Source organism: Pteropus medius, unplaced genomic scaffold (assembly GCF_902729225.1).
Source record: "Pteropus medius unplaced genomic scaffold, Ma_sr-lr_union100, whole genome shotgun sequence".
Classification (NCBI taxonomy): Eukaryota; Metazoa; Chordata; class Mammalia; order Chiroptera; family Pteropodidae; genus Pteropus; species Pteropus medius.
Window position 1 is genome coordinate 2,863,645 of NW_024352784.1, and position 14,755 is coordinate 2,878,399.

General features: G+C 37.7%; 1 protein-coding gene and 1 pseudogene across 2 annotated transcripts in view; both read right to left on the reverse strand.

Annotated features, from left to right (window-relative positions):
- NUMA1 (nuclear mitotic apparatus protein 1) overlaps positions 1 to 14,755 on the reverse strand; it is a 64,833-nt gene that overhangs the window by 42,810 nt on the left and 7,268 nt on the right. The window contains exon 1 of one of the 2 annotated variants that reach the window (XM_039847929.1): positions 13,367 to 13,533. The exons of the other annotated variant lie outside the window; for it this stretch is intronic. The gene's annotated coding sequence lies outside the window, so the exon portion shown is untranslated. Of the gene's footprint in view, positions 1 to 13,366; positions 13,534 to 14,755 lie in introns of those variants that run through there. 2 annotated transcript variants of the gene reach the window in all.
- LOC120590603 (uncharacterized) lies at positions 5,743 to 5,860 on the reverse strand (annotated as a pseudogene).

A 14,755-nucleotide genomic window follows, 5' to 3' on the forward strand; every position in this document is an offset into this window, starting at 1 on the left:
ATAAGATCTATGTTCCAGTCTATACAAAGTTCAGGCTGGAATAGTAAGAAACACAAGGAAGGCAACATAGCATAATGGCTAAGAGCATGGGGTCTAGAGTTAGACTGCCCAATTAAAATCCTGGCTCTATAGCTTACTAGCTGTGCAACCTTGGTCAAATTATTTAACCTCTCTGTGTTCCCAGTTTTCCCATCTGCAAAATGGGAACAATAATAGTACTTTCTCAGAGAGTCATTACAAGGAATTAACAAGATGGTATGTGTAAAGTGCTTAGCACAATACCTGTACAGAGATAAATGCTAGCTGCTATTAGAGGCTGAAAGTTCATTAATAGAAAGTTATATCCACATATGGTCTAGTGTTGTCCATTCTCTTCCTTCTACCAGAACCTTTCTTGTCCTAACTCTTCACCTAGTTAATTCTAATTTATCCTTCATATCTCGGCTCAAATGTTACCTCCTCATGTAAACTCTTCCTTACCACCTAGATTAGGTCAAGTTCCTACTAATTAGCACCATATTCCTTTCCGTCATAAGACTCATAGTTTCTCATTACACCTTTTTGTATTTCATTAATTTATTTTTCCTACTACCATGTGTTCCATTCAATAACACACTGTGCTCATCATTGAATTCTTAGAACTTAGAACAATGACTGACACACAGAAAGGTTTCAAATTACATTTTAAGAGTGAACCCTCTTCACATGCAATCTTTATATAGAACCCAGCACAAAGGTAAAAGTAGATGGTTTGAAGAAAGAATGTTTGGAGCCCTGTCACCTCTGCTTCCATCTGGTCCCTAAGTCAGTTCTGTAGTTCTATTAAGCTTTGCAGAATGCAGTGTAAAACCATTGTTTGTTCCAAGCAAGCAGTGTGATATATGTCTGAAGTAAGGCGATGATAAACAGAGGAAGCAACAGCTTTGAGAATTACTTATGACAGGCCCTGATAATTACTTATAAGAAAGATTCTAGAAACACCTCTAAATTTCCTAGCTTGATGGGTAAATAAACTCGTGTGTAAAAAAAAGCAAAATAACTTCATTCCTTAAGTACCAGTATTAACCTATCAAGCAAGTACTATTAATACCCTCTTTTACAGAAGAGGTTTCAAGATGTTCCAGCAACCTGTCCAAGACCATGAAGCTAATAAGTAGCAGAATTAAAATTTAAACCCAGGTCTGTCTCACTCCAAAGTCCATCATCTAAACCATCACGCTACACTAGCAATTTGAGAGTTTGTTTTTAGACATGCGGTATCTACTGGATATATATAATTAGGAAAATCCAGTAACTAGTAAAAAATATGACTTGGGGCTAAAGATATAGATTTGGGTCACATTTGGCACTGTGTGACTATAATCAGAAGAGAGTCTATGGTAGGATCATGCTTGTTTATTAGGCCTATAAAGATGTGAAGTATTTATTTGTTATTGAAATTTGTTAATCTTTTGCCAAAGCCTCTGCCTTGCACAGCTCCAGGGGGCGCCAGCATTAAGAGAGGAAGTGAGAAACTTTGGGAGAAACTCCAGATCTCTGGGATTCCTTTTAGGCCCTTTATATTATTTCCACTTAGGGAAAATTTAACAGAGAGCCAATGACCACGCCAATGTCGACCAAAAAAAAGGAGGCAAAACAAATGGTTAAGAGAATGGGTTTTGGGATCAGACAATCTTCTCCGTTTTCTCTCCTTATTTTAGGTTCATGTTATCTCCTGCTTGAGATTCTACCTCCCTCACCAAAAACGACTACCATTTGTGTATGGCTTCTCACACTGACAGCGTTTTTCATCTAACAAAGTATTTCACAGGTTCATACCAGCTCTCTGAAGTAGACATTAATGTTTTCATTTTATCAAAGAGAAATGAAGTTCTGAAAAGTACCTTGCCTAAGATTACATAACTGAAAAACAACAGGACCACAATGCAACTCTGACCTTCTGGCTCCAAAGCTGGAGCTCTCTGCAGCAGACTCACCCAAGATAACTATGAGCCACTCATTATAAACCAACAGAGCCATTATCCCTATGTACACTCACTGCATTTAAAAAGAAAATGGCAAGGAAATAAAGACTGGAAAGGGCCTATTGGTAATGTTCTGTTTCTTTCTTTTTTTTTTTTTTAAACAAAGCCAAGTTCATTTGTTTATTTGTTCATTGCATCTGAAGTACTTCTCAAAGACATCCTTGGTCCGAGACTCTTTGCCATAGTCCTTAATCACCACACAACTGCAACCAACCACTTTATAGGGTGTTCCCTGTTGATTTTACAGAAGCCTACCCATTCCTCTAGTTTCTTGTCATCAACCTTAATTAGGTTGATTTGGTGTTCAGCACAAAGGGCCTCCACCAACTTGATATGCACAGGCTCATCACAGTTGGATGCCAGCACACAAAGGTGGGATTGGTGCTAAATTCATCTAACAGTTCAGATGCTTCTGCAACAAACGACTTTAAATTTCATTAATTTGATGGTTTAGTTTTGCAAACTGCTAAATGAGGGTTCCTACCTTTTTGTCTAGATACTGTGAAATTAGCCCCACAACCTACAGGTTGTTATACTGTTGTTTCATAATTGTTTACTTCATTAACTCTAAAAAAATTAAAAGCGCCTCTAAAAAATCAATTAAGATGAAAAAATGTTTAGGAAACTCTATTTCTTGCTTATACAAGTTTATTTTCCTTGTCCTCTAAAATGAATGAAGCGATACAAAAGTTAGATAAAGAACAAAATTAATAATCTCAGTCCCTTTCCATTCCCCTCCAAGTCCTCTCCCAAGAAATATTAACGAATTTTTCCATGCCCCCCAAAACATAAGCAAATATATCTTTAAATTTAAGAGGATTTTTTGTTTTCTATATTTAAACTAGGTTTATACTTTAACATTGCTCTTCAACTTATTTTTCTCACTTAATCATGAACATCCCCCATAAGTGTCAATAACTTTCTAAGTCATACTTTTAAAAAACTATGTAACAGTTCATATAAAGGATATACTGTAATGTGTTCATATTTTCTTATTGATGCACACGACTATTTTCAATCTGTTACCATTTCAAACAATGCTATAATGAATATCCTTGTACATGTTTCTTTTTAAACAAAAGAAAAAAACTATTTCTACACATACACTTTCCTTGTTGTCCCATGTCTTCATTGCTTCCTTTCTTATCATCATCCCTGCCTCGCTTGCTCACAGAATTCTCCTCAGGGCCCAGTGTGACAATGGGGGGCAAAGCAATTTGGAGAATGTTAAGACATGACATGTGATAGTTACTGTTGGTAAATTAGAATTGGCTTGTCTTGGCTGCCTCTCCCAGCCATCTGCAAACAATGCCTGCCCACCCTCCCATACATGTTGTGCTCCTTGTTCTGGTCTCAGCAGCTGCTTCCAACTCAATTGATGTGGGCAGAGCTGGCTTGGGGATTTAATCCTACTTTGTCACACTCCTGACCCTGGCAAGTACACATAGGCCCACCAGCTATCTAAAGAAGTGGAAAAGAGAAGAATTCATTATCACTATGAAACAATATAATACATAAGTATATAGAATAAAATGAAAAACTCCCCATTCATTAAACCTTAACAAACATTTGCCAATGGTACATCCCTCCTCAGAGGAACCACTGTTTTAAGTTTGCTGTATAACTTTTCAGACTTTTCCTAAGCATGTATACACACATACACGTATATACACATATATGTGTATATACATGTATTATGTATATACATGTGTATACAGAGAAAGACACAAAGAGTGTGTGTGTTTGGTCTACATACCTGTAATCATACTGTATAATTGGTTCTGCAACATGCCTTTTCCACTTAAAAATTTCTCTGACATGTTTCCATATTAGTATATAATGGACTCCTCATACTTTTAAAAGCTCAAGAAAAATACTGTAGAAATTGCGCCACAACTTTGTTTTTCCATTTTGCTATATCTGAACACTTAGGTTGTTCATAGTGTTTTGTCATGACAAAGAATGCTATATCTATAATACCAGTACACACCTCATTTTACATAAAAGCTATTATCACTCTAGCATATATACCAATAATTGGAATTGATGAAGTCTGTACATGTTAAAGTTGACAGATACTCCCAAATTACCATTCAAAAGGGTGGACCAAATTTAGTCCCAGCAACAAAGCATAAAAATTACTGTTTCTACATCCTTCCAACAATAGATATTATTTTTATTTTATCAATATAAAGCATAGGAAACAATATATTGTTTTAATTTATATTTTTCTGATTTCTAAAAAAGTTAAATATCGATATGTATAACTGGTCATTCTTATTTTTTATGGAAAATATTACCATTTTGATTTTAAACATGAGGACTCAGAGAAGCTAAGGTGACTGCTAGTAGGTTGTAGATGTCAAAGCTAAGTTTTGTAACTTCTCATGAAAGCTAGGCCTTCTATCTAATATTTTCCCACTACCCAGGGGTCAACAAACTATGGCCTGCAGGCAAGCTGCCCACATTTTGTGAATCAAGTTTTACTGGAACACAGCCATCTCCATTCGTTTATGTACTATCTATGGCTACTTCTGTTCACCAATGCCAGAGGTGAGTAGTTGTGACTATACAGCCTGCACAGCCTAAAATATTGACTGAGTCTAAATAAAACAGAAACTCACATTTAAAACCTAAAGAAAAGTTTCTCAATGGAGATTAATTGTTGTCCACTCGACTAGTGTATGACTATGTTAGACGGTACAGCTGATTTTTAAATAAATTTATATGCAGTACAGGTCTGGTATATAATAACGAAGAAAAAAGCTACAAACACTCAAGTGAAATCAAAAGACATTCCCCCTGCTTCTGGGTTGGGACACTACTCTAGAGGGTTTCCAGTAAGCTATTCTTCATCTTCCTTGTCTCTTTAATTTCAACTAATGGGAAACTAATGGTTCCTCAGTGACTTTGATGAGCAATGTAACTCCCACTCACACACTACGATGATAATATGAAATTAAAGTAAGCCCCACTATGTCTGCTGCCAACCATCCCTCCCCACCCCACCTCACACACACACATAATGCAGGTGTCTCCTTCCCTTTTGCTTGTAGACAGAAGATTCATTAAGAAGCAGCTGAACATTTCCAGCATATCTAGCCAACTGCTAAGAGCAAGGGTCCTGACCTCTGTGGCAAAAGGCAGCACCCTTCTGAAGATCCTGACCACAAAAATTACTAATTTCTACTGGGTATTTTAGGGCCATTAAGTTCCTATGGGGCAGAAGGCAAAGGTACCATCATCCCCATTTTATAAATGGGGAATCGACGGTAACCTTCCTTTTTCCTTTCACTTCCAAAGGTCATTTTAGCAAATAGAGCTTCATGAAGGTGGACATCACCACCAGGCTCCTTCCCACTCCTGCCGTTTTCTCCTTCCATCCTCTCCCAAATTTTGATTTTATACAATAATGCAAAAGAATTTATCATACTCTCCAGGAAAGTTAAATAAATCTAGTATTTTGAATGACAAATTAATCAAAGAAAGAACAGTGTATTTTCTCATGCAAGTAAGCAGGCAGGCATTTTTTTTCTTAATTTTTATTTTTCAATTAGAGTTGACATGCAATATTATTTTATATAGACGGGCATTCATTTTTCAAATTTTTTTTTAGGCAAGGCAACACTTAGGTGACCTCAAAGATTGCAAGGGCCTTGTCAGCTTACAATCCCTTATTTTTTTATTTTATTTTATTTTTTTAATTTATTTATTTTTATGCCTACAGCACCTGGTCTTCCTAGGTGGTCTCCCATCCAAGTATTAACCAGGCGCGACCCTGCTTAGCTTCCGAGATCAGATGGGATCAGGCTTGTTCAGGATAGCATGCTGTAGACAGGCAGGCATTCTGAAAGTGGTTCTCTGGAAAGAAATTTGGCAATACATATCAAAAACCTAAAAAATGTTCATATTCAAATATTATGCTAAGTGAAATAAGCCAGACACAAAAAGAAAAAAATTGTATGCTCCCAACTTATGAGGTACCTAGAATGGGCAAACCCATAGAGACGAAGAGTAAGAACAGAGGGTACCAGGGAGGAATGGGAATTATTGTTTAATAGGTACAGAGTTTCTGTTTGGGATGATGAGAATGTCCTGGATATGGAGAGTAGTGATGGTTGCACAACATTGTAAATAAACTTAATGCCACTGAATTGTACATTTAATTGTGAATTTATATTAAATTGTGAATTCAACACTTAAAAATGGTTAAAATGGTGAATTTTGTTATGAATATTTTACCAAAAATTTTAAAGATTACTAAAACAACAAAATTCATGTTCCCTGAATTTTAATCATAGCAATAAAAGTTTAGATAATCTGAAATGTAAACAAAGATATATATATTAATAGAATTATTTTTTATTATGAACTAGAAAAAAACTAAATATCTAATAACTCAAATTAATTATGATACATCCATATGATGAAACCTTATGTAGTTATTAAACATATTTTCAACAATTTTAATGACATGAGGAAATACTGAAATGTCGAATTTAAAAAGCAGGATATAAAGCTTTAGTATGGTATGAACTCTATTTATTTATTTATTTTATTTATTTCCCCCATCTTTATTGAAATATAATACACAATTAGTTGTTTGTATTTACATTGTACAAGTCAATGAGTTTTTTTTCAATTATAGTTAGCATACAATAATATACGTTTCAGTTATATAGAATATTGATCAGAGATCCACATAACTCACAAAGTGACCACTCCACTAAATCTAGTACCCCATTTCCCCCTTACATATTTATTCCAACATTAACCATCTTCCCCATGCTACACTCTAAATCTCCATGTCTATTCCGCAACTATCCATTTGTACCTCATAATCCCTTTGCTTTTTGTCCCCCACAACCCCCTTCCCATCTAGTATCCCTCTAAATATTCTCTGTATCTATGAGTTTATTTCCATTTTTGTTGTTGATTTTGTTCTTTAGATTCCACATGTATGTTGTGAAATCAGGCAATATTTGTCTTTCTCTATCCAACCCATTGTTCATTCAGTGCAATATCCTCTAGGTCCATCAAGGCAGTATCTTTTTCCATCTCCTTCTAGTCTGTGTGTGTCTTTTAATCTGAAGTGAGTCTCTTATAGGCAGCATATGTAGGGACCTTGTTTTCATATCTATTCATCCACTCTATCTTTTAGCTGGAGCACTTAATTCTTTTCCATTTGAGGTACTTGTTGATAAAAATGTAGTTGTTACCATTCTTTATTCTTACTTTTGATACGTTTTTTCTTCTTAAAGAAGTCTCTCCAACATGTCCTGTAATACTGGCTTAGTGTTGACGAATTCCTTTAGCTTATTTTTGTCTGCAAAGTTTTTTATCCGTCCGTCAACTCTAAATGCTAGCTTTGCTGGATAAAGTATTCTTGGTTGTAGATCCTGGGTTTTCATCACGTCAAATATTTTGTGCCAAGACCTTCTGTCCTGCATAGTTTCTTTTGAGAAATCAGCTGCCAGTCTTATGGATATTCCTTTGTAGATAACTGCTTTTCTCTTGCTGCTTTTAAGATTCTCTCTTTGTATTTAACCTTTCGCATTTTAATTATGATGTGTCTTGGTATGGGCCTCTTTGGGTTCCTGGTTTTTAGGACTCTGAGCTTCCTGGGGTTTTGTCTATTTCCTTCACAAGGTTAGGAAAGTTTTCCATCATTATTTCTTCAAATAGCTGGTCAACATCTTGTTTTCCTTCAGGTACCCCAATGACACAGGCATTTTTACCTTTAATAGTGTCCCACAGGCTCCTTAAATTATTATTATAGTCTTGGCTTCTTTTTTCTTGCCATTCTGATTGAATGTCCTTGGCTTTCCCATCCTCTATATAGGTCATTTGATCCTCTTCTTTATTCACTTTGTTTATTCTATTTAATAAATTTCACATCTCAGAAAATGTGTTCTTTGTTTCTAAATGTCTCCCTTTTATAATTTCCATTTCCATTTTTATGTTTTTTATCTCTTTGTTGAAGTTCTCACTGAATTCATCTACGCTTCTCATAAGTTCATTGAGCATCTTTATAACCAGTGTTTTGAACTCTGTATCTGTTAGATTGCTTGACTCCATTATTTCTGGATCTCTGTTCTATTCTCTCATTTGGTTTCTGCTTCTTTGTCTTCCCATTTTGGCTGACTTTCCGTGTCTATTTCTATGTACTAAGCAAAGCTCCTAAGTCTCCCTGTCTTATTAGTACGGCTTTGTGTAGTAGGTGTTCAGTGGCACAATCCTCAGAGGGGTTCAGCTGCAGGCCAAGTTTAGCCCCAGCCTGTGCCCCTCCAGGGCCACCTATCAAGACTCAGCAAGCAATCCACAGATATTGTGCTTATAATTGCCTCAAAAGGCCACAACAGAAACTGAGGCCAGCTGCCTCCAGTGTGAGTTTAGACGCACTGTTCAGCAAAGAGCACCTGACTCGCTGAGGATATACCTGGATGTGGCTTGGGTGGGGCCGTGAGTTGGGGGAGGTAGAGTCTCAGAGAATCCTCTAGGTACAGCAATGTCTGTTATCCAGTTTGATAACGTCTCTTTCCACTATGGCAGCGCTGAGATCCATACATGGAGAGGAGGTGGGGCTCAAGAGAGGAACAATGGATACTGCCAGCACTTCTGTACATAGCGAGTCTTGCCTTGGCCCTCACTCCAACAACTCAGTGTCCCCCTGTATGTCCCTGCACAGCTCAATGGGCACTGGTGCTCAGAGCAAGCAGGTCTGTCACCGCAAAAGTCTGCTTGTGGATGTGGCCCCTTTAAGAGGCGTCTGCAGCTGCCGCTGCTGCACCACAGCTTCTGTCCCACACAACCGCTTAGTACTGGGCAGCCTTGCATCCTCACCCTGTCCTACTCTTCTGCCATTGCAGCGTGATTTCTTAGGTTCCTCCCTAGTTGTATGGCTTGTTCATCTAGATCCCAGGTGATATTTCCTTGCTGTCTGCTCCTTGTTTCTGTCACAACTTTGACTTGGTTGCCAGAGGGATGAACAGAGCCTCTACCATCTACACCATTTTTCCTCTTCTCTGAACCCAATTTATTTTTTAAAGTACATACACACACACAACTGCATACTTATGAGTGTGAATGTATGTAAATTTCTAAGGAAGTATACCAAATATTGTCTATTTCTGAGTTGTGGACTTATGGGTCACTTTTACTTTCTCCCTTTAAACCTTATTTTTCTTGTTTTCTAAACTACCATGATATGCAATCAGGAAAAAACATAATTCACATTGTTTCACTCAGTAATCTACTCACAGACTTACATAAGTAAGTAACTAGAAATACTGACAAAAATTTATGCATAATGCTCAAAGATACACCAGAAACCAATAATAATTACTAATTTAAAACTATGAATAAATAATAAATAATGGTTACCTCTGCAGAGTAGGATTAGGATAAAGGGTAAAGTACAGGGGACTTATTTGTTATAATTTGTATAAAAGTATTACAGTATTGTTTAAAATAGAAACAACTGAAAGCACTATAAAAATCTCAATTATGTAGACATTAGAAATAGTTATAGTTTCAGCAACATTATAAATATTTGTGAAATTTATATAATGAAAACAATGGTAAATGGGAAAAAGCAGAAAACAAAGTTGTAGTTAATGTATGATCCAGACTATGCAAAACAGAAATATGCGTAGGCGCACAAAATATTGAAAGGAAATACTAAGATGGAAATAAGTCATTTTCTCCAGACTGTGGGATTATGGATGATTTTAGCTTTCTTCTTTATACTTTTCTGTATTTTACTTATTTCCTACAGTGAACGTATACTATTTTTCAATCCGGTTCAAAAATGTTTTTAGTTTCCACTGTATAATCAGAAGTCTACATGTATGAGAAATTTTATCCTCAAAGGATTAGCAGTAGAGGCAACCCACTAGCAAGAAAACTGTACATAATGTATATACCCTAAGAAAACCTTCATCTTTGCAAGTGGCAGGGGCGGGGAGCAGGACTCAGTCTAAAGGGACACTGCTGACCACTTCCTCCTTTCTTGCTTTTGGATTTTAGTAAATGTAAATGAGACATCTACTGCCCAAAGGTGAGATGTCTGACAAACTTTATACTCAAGGGACCAGGACCACCACCTGTCCACCCTGTAATCTAAGCCATTCGTTACACTTAAAAAATAGACCAAGACCTTAAGTAACATGGATTGAGTCATGTTATTCCTTACATCAAAAACATTCAACAGCTAATTCCGTGCAGAATAAAATCCAAATTCTTTGGCAGAACAGTTAAGGTTCTTTAAGACCCAACCATCGATCTTTTTTTCGAGCCTCATTTCCAGCTCTTCCTCTAAAACATCTTCTATCTCAGGAGCTCTTTCTCCAAACATGCCAGACATTTTCCAGGCTCTGTGCCTCTGCCCATGCTGTGACTGCCTCCAAAATGCCCTAAACCTACTGAACTCCTGTTCACCCTTTATAACCTGACTCAAACACCTTCTCCCTTCAGAAGCTCTCCTTGTTCTCCTCAATTCAGGAACAACTGTTCTTTCCTTTACATGCTCCCAAATTACTTGCTCCTTTATACACTGTATTTCATTCCTCTTTGGGTCAATGCTAGCTGCATACATAAGTTTCACTTGACTAAGGTCCTGGAGAGGAGAAACCATCTTATTCACGTATTGGCTCCATTCCAGCACAATGCTTACACATAGTACGTGCTAAATGATGCTGCCTGACTGAAAGAGAGCCAACTGGACCAAATCTAGTGAATTCTTTCAATGAGGCAGCCAGTAAAGCCAAACCGTCAAAGAGAACAATCTAAAGTCACATACCCAGCATGACTGACCAGCAGAAAATGTTATCAGCCTGTCACTTTAAGAGGACTGGCAAGTTGACTGTGTTTCCACAATCTTAATTAAAACTAAAGGGCACTGAGGGAAAGAGGAGATATAGATAGGGAGATTAGGAGGTATGGATTCTACAGGTCATCCCTCCTCTTCTGCTTGGAGCCCAAATCTTCTGGCCTAGTGCCTAGTAAGCTCACCAAGAAGCCTATTCTCTCTTTGGGGTCACTGAAGGGTCTAAGTACTGAAAAGCAACTGATTAGGCCACTGTCTATCCAGCAACCAGCTCTGCTCTTGGGCATTTAACTTCTAATTGTGGTTACATGGGGCTTTTTCTCTAAATGAATCCTACTGCACCAATCATTAAAGCGAATCCCTTTAAAGAAAGGTTTGAAATTAACAGCAGGGAACAAAGTCTCTAAATCTTCTAAATCACAATATCCACACTGTTCATTTTGATGAAATTCGCCCCCACCTCCTTCAAACAATAGGTCTTACAGGGAATAACTTCTCTCAGGACCAGCATGTCCTGTGATTGTTTTTCAGGAGAAAGCTCCCAGTGCCTGCTTCTCGTTAGCTAGTTCATGTTTGATCACTCAGCTGTGACTCCAAGTAGACAGCAGTCACTATAATTTAGGGACTAAAAAGGAATTCCATTCCTGCCCCTAGTTTAATAGTCAAGCAACGTAGAACAGATATTTTCCCACCTCACACCTCCTTAGGCTTGTTTTCAGATCTAGAACTCTTAGTAGCTAACTTTTTCATCATAAAAATAAGAAAAACAAGGCCTAGAGTAAGAAAGAGAATTGTAAAGGATCATATAGTGACTTAGTGACAGAATCTTTGGACTAGGCTGCCTAATACCTTATTTTACTGACTAGTTATCAAAAAGAGCATCATTTCCAGGAACAGATTCCAGGGTACTACAATCAGCCTAATTTAAATGCATTTAAGATAGCCTCTCTGCTTTGATACTCCCTTCCTCACCTCCACTCCACCCTTTTTCAAACCTAAACTGCTGACTAAATAAACAAACAAACAAATAAATAAAACAAATGAAGTAATATATATTATTTCTCCTATAATAGACTGGAGCTACCAAAACCATCTGCTTCAGCTTCGCCACTTGGAGACACAGTCCTGATGGACACTGGCATGCTGATGAGCAGTGCCTGCTGCAGCCTGCAGAACCTATGGCTGTGAGTTTCTGGAGATGGAACTGCAATGGCCCCACAACAACGTCCTACAGCAACACGTTCCAACTCTTTTTGACCCTCAACACATTTGTGATTTGGGAGGACTACCACAATAAAGGCTAATTTTCTCTACTATTGAGTCACCTTGACCTAGACACAAGCATAAACACTGAGTATAAAGGAAGTGACACTTTTTTAAATAAACATTTCCATTCATATTAAATCAAATGAAAATTAAAATCAAAATAGTCTCCTTAGGAAGTTCCTTACTTATTATAACAATACTACCATTGCTCACAATATTAATGAAACACTCCTTTAGGAACTGCCTTTAAAATCTGTTCCATGTGAAACACAAAAATTAAGTCTTACTATTTTACAGTCACACCTCGTTATTCACCAAAAAAGATATTCCCTTGCTTGATTCTTTGGATCACAGTATCTGCTGGCTATTTCCAAAAACTGAATCCAAATCTTCAAATATTTAAAGAGTGAAGATTCATTACTTTTGAGGATATTCAAAAGATTGGCTTAGAAGCCAAAAATGTTCTGAGCACTGACAGAATCACCAGAATGTAAAGGTTGATAACACAACTGAGGGGGACAAACTTATAATTGTCCCACCATTACAATGAAAGGTACGAGATATGTGCAATATGTCACATGTGTTAAAAATAAACTATTATATTACTTTGCAATCACACATTATATAATCATAAATTTGGGCTGTGGAAGAAATATTCTAGATCATAAAATTAAAACTGTTAATTTTAACATGAGAAAACTCCAGCTCACTGAGGTTAGGTAATTTGTCCCTGGTGACGTAGCTGGTCAGCAACAGTAAAAACCCATCCACCTTGACTCCCAGCATTATTATCCACAAACATAAACTAATCCATATACCTCCCCGATTCCCTGTTCCTCACTGCTGTCTTTCAAAGGGGAAGAAGATGACTTGGGACACCAAGCACACCAAGTATCACTCTGAAATCCAGTAGCTGAGAAACAATAGCTTAAGACCAGGACCTCCTTGCAGTTGTCCCTGTGGGTATGAACCACTGTTTAGTATCTGGCTCACAGAGTTCTGAGTACTCTACCTCAGAGCAGGGATCAGTGAAACCTATGGACACTCCCCACCCCCCACCCCCTGCAGCTAGAAGAATATGTAAATATGTTTATTAAGCCTCTCTGCCTACCTCCTGCAGTAACCTATTTGCTTCAAATAATTGAAAGACAATTACTATGAAGAACCTGGATCAGGAAAAAGAAAGTAGTGTCCAGGAAAAAGCTGACAGTATGAAAAAGCAGAGAGGGCAGGAACCATCTTGACTTACCTCCTGGTGGACAGCTTCCTCAAGCTCAGAACAAAGTGATCCCTGGCAGTCTGGCTTAGAATTAGCCTAGATCCAGCGAAGGGGCAAAGGAATAAGAATGCTTCTTCATTCCCCCATTACATCCTGGGCAGCCCCAGCATTCCATAGATCAGACAGCAACCAGAAGGGAAGCCACACAGCCCAGGTCAATGGGGTGAGTCAGTGGAAGAGCAGGAAGAGTCACTGGGGCAGAAATTCTAGCCTCCTGTAGCAAGACTGACAAACCACACCCATCCCTGGTCAGCACTGAGAAGGCCTTGCCTCATTAGGATTCTATAGTCTCCAAACTAGGAAAGGCCCTTCCTCAGGAGGCTCCACACCACGTTCATTTCCAAGTGTGTTTCTACTACTCAAAAACTTTCCATGGTTTTCTTCTGCCTAAAGCATCACATCTAAAATCTTTGGCTTAATTTTCCATGTCCTCCATTATATGGCCTCAAGTCATTTATTCAACCTTATTTCCCACTATTCCACAGTGTACACTCTAAACTAATCAAGCCAGTCTTCCCACTTCTCTCTGCATGAGCCAAGCCCTTTCTCATTTCTATGCCTTCAGTTATCTAGCACTGGTAAATTCAAACACCTTCAAGAGTTAAACAGGTAATAGAAATGAATGCTCCAGTGGAGCATATGGCAGAACTACAGAGCACTGCCCCCACCTAAAAGCATTCAAATATTTTAACTCAAATATTTGTGTAATATTTCACTGTGAGCATCATAACATTTTAAATAGTTATTCATACACTTTCTAGCTTGCAAGTGAGGAAACTTCCCCAAGGGTAGGCAGCTGGCAAAATGCTGGGTGGTCTCTAGGCCTGTCTGAAGCCAAAGCAAGAGCTCTAAACTATTAGGCTTACAAGTAATACAAACACTATGGAAGCTACAGAGCTCTAAACTCTGAAAAGGAAATTTACTAATCACGATATACAACATTAAGAGTGGGTTGGGAAGCCCAAACAGTGGCTTTTCTAACCAGTTCAACTACCTGAAATTTTGTCCATCTTCCTGCCAAAGTCTTGCCTAGTTCTTCCAGGTCCTACTGAGTTCCCTCTTCTTTCAATTCTTATAGGGCTTACAGATTAGACAACGCTTAACGAGCGCTAAATTATATACTGTCATGAAAAACTGAATACTAATCCCATGTGTTTTCCAGCTTCGCTAATCAAACTACTATATTAACCTATATAGTTCTATCAAAAATATTTCACCTGAATCTAATCAAGAGGAAACAATTGTACAAATCTAAATTAAGAGGCAAAAACTGACCTGAACTCTTCAAGAATATCAATGTTATGATAGACAAAAAGGCATTCAAGATTAAAAGAGATTAAAGAACTCTTGCTCAAGGTT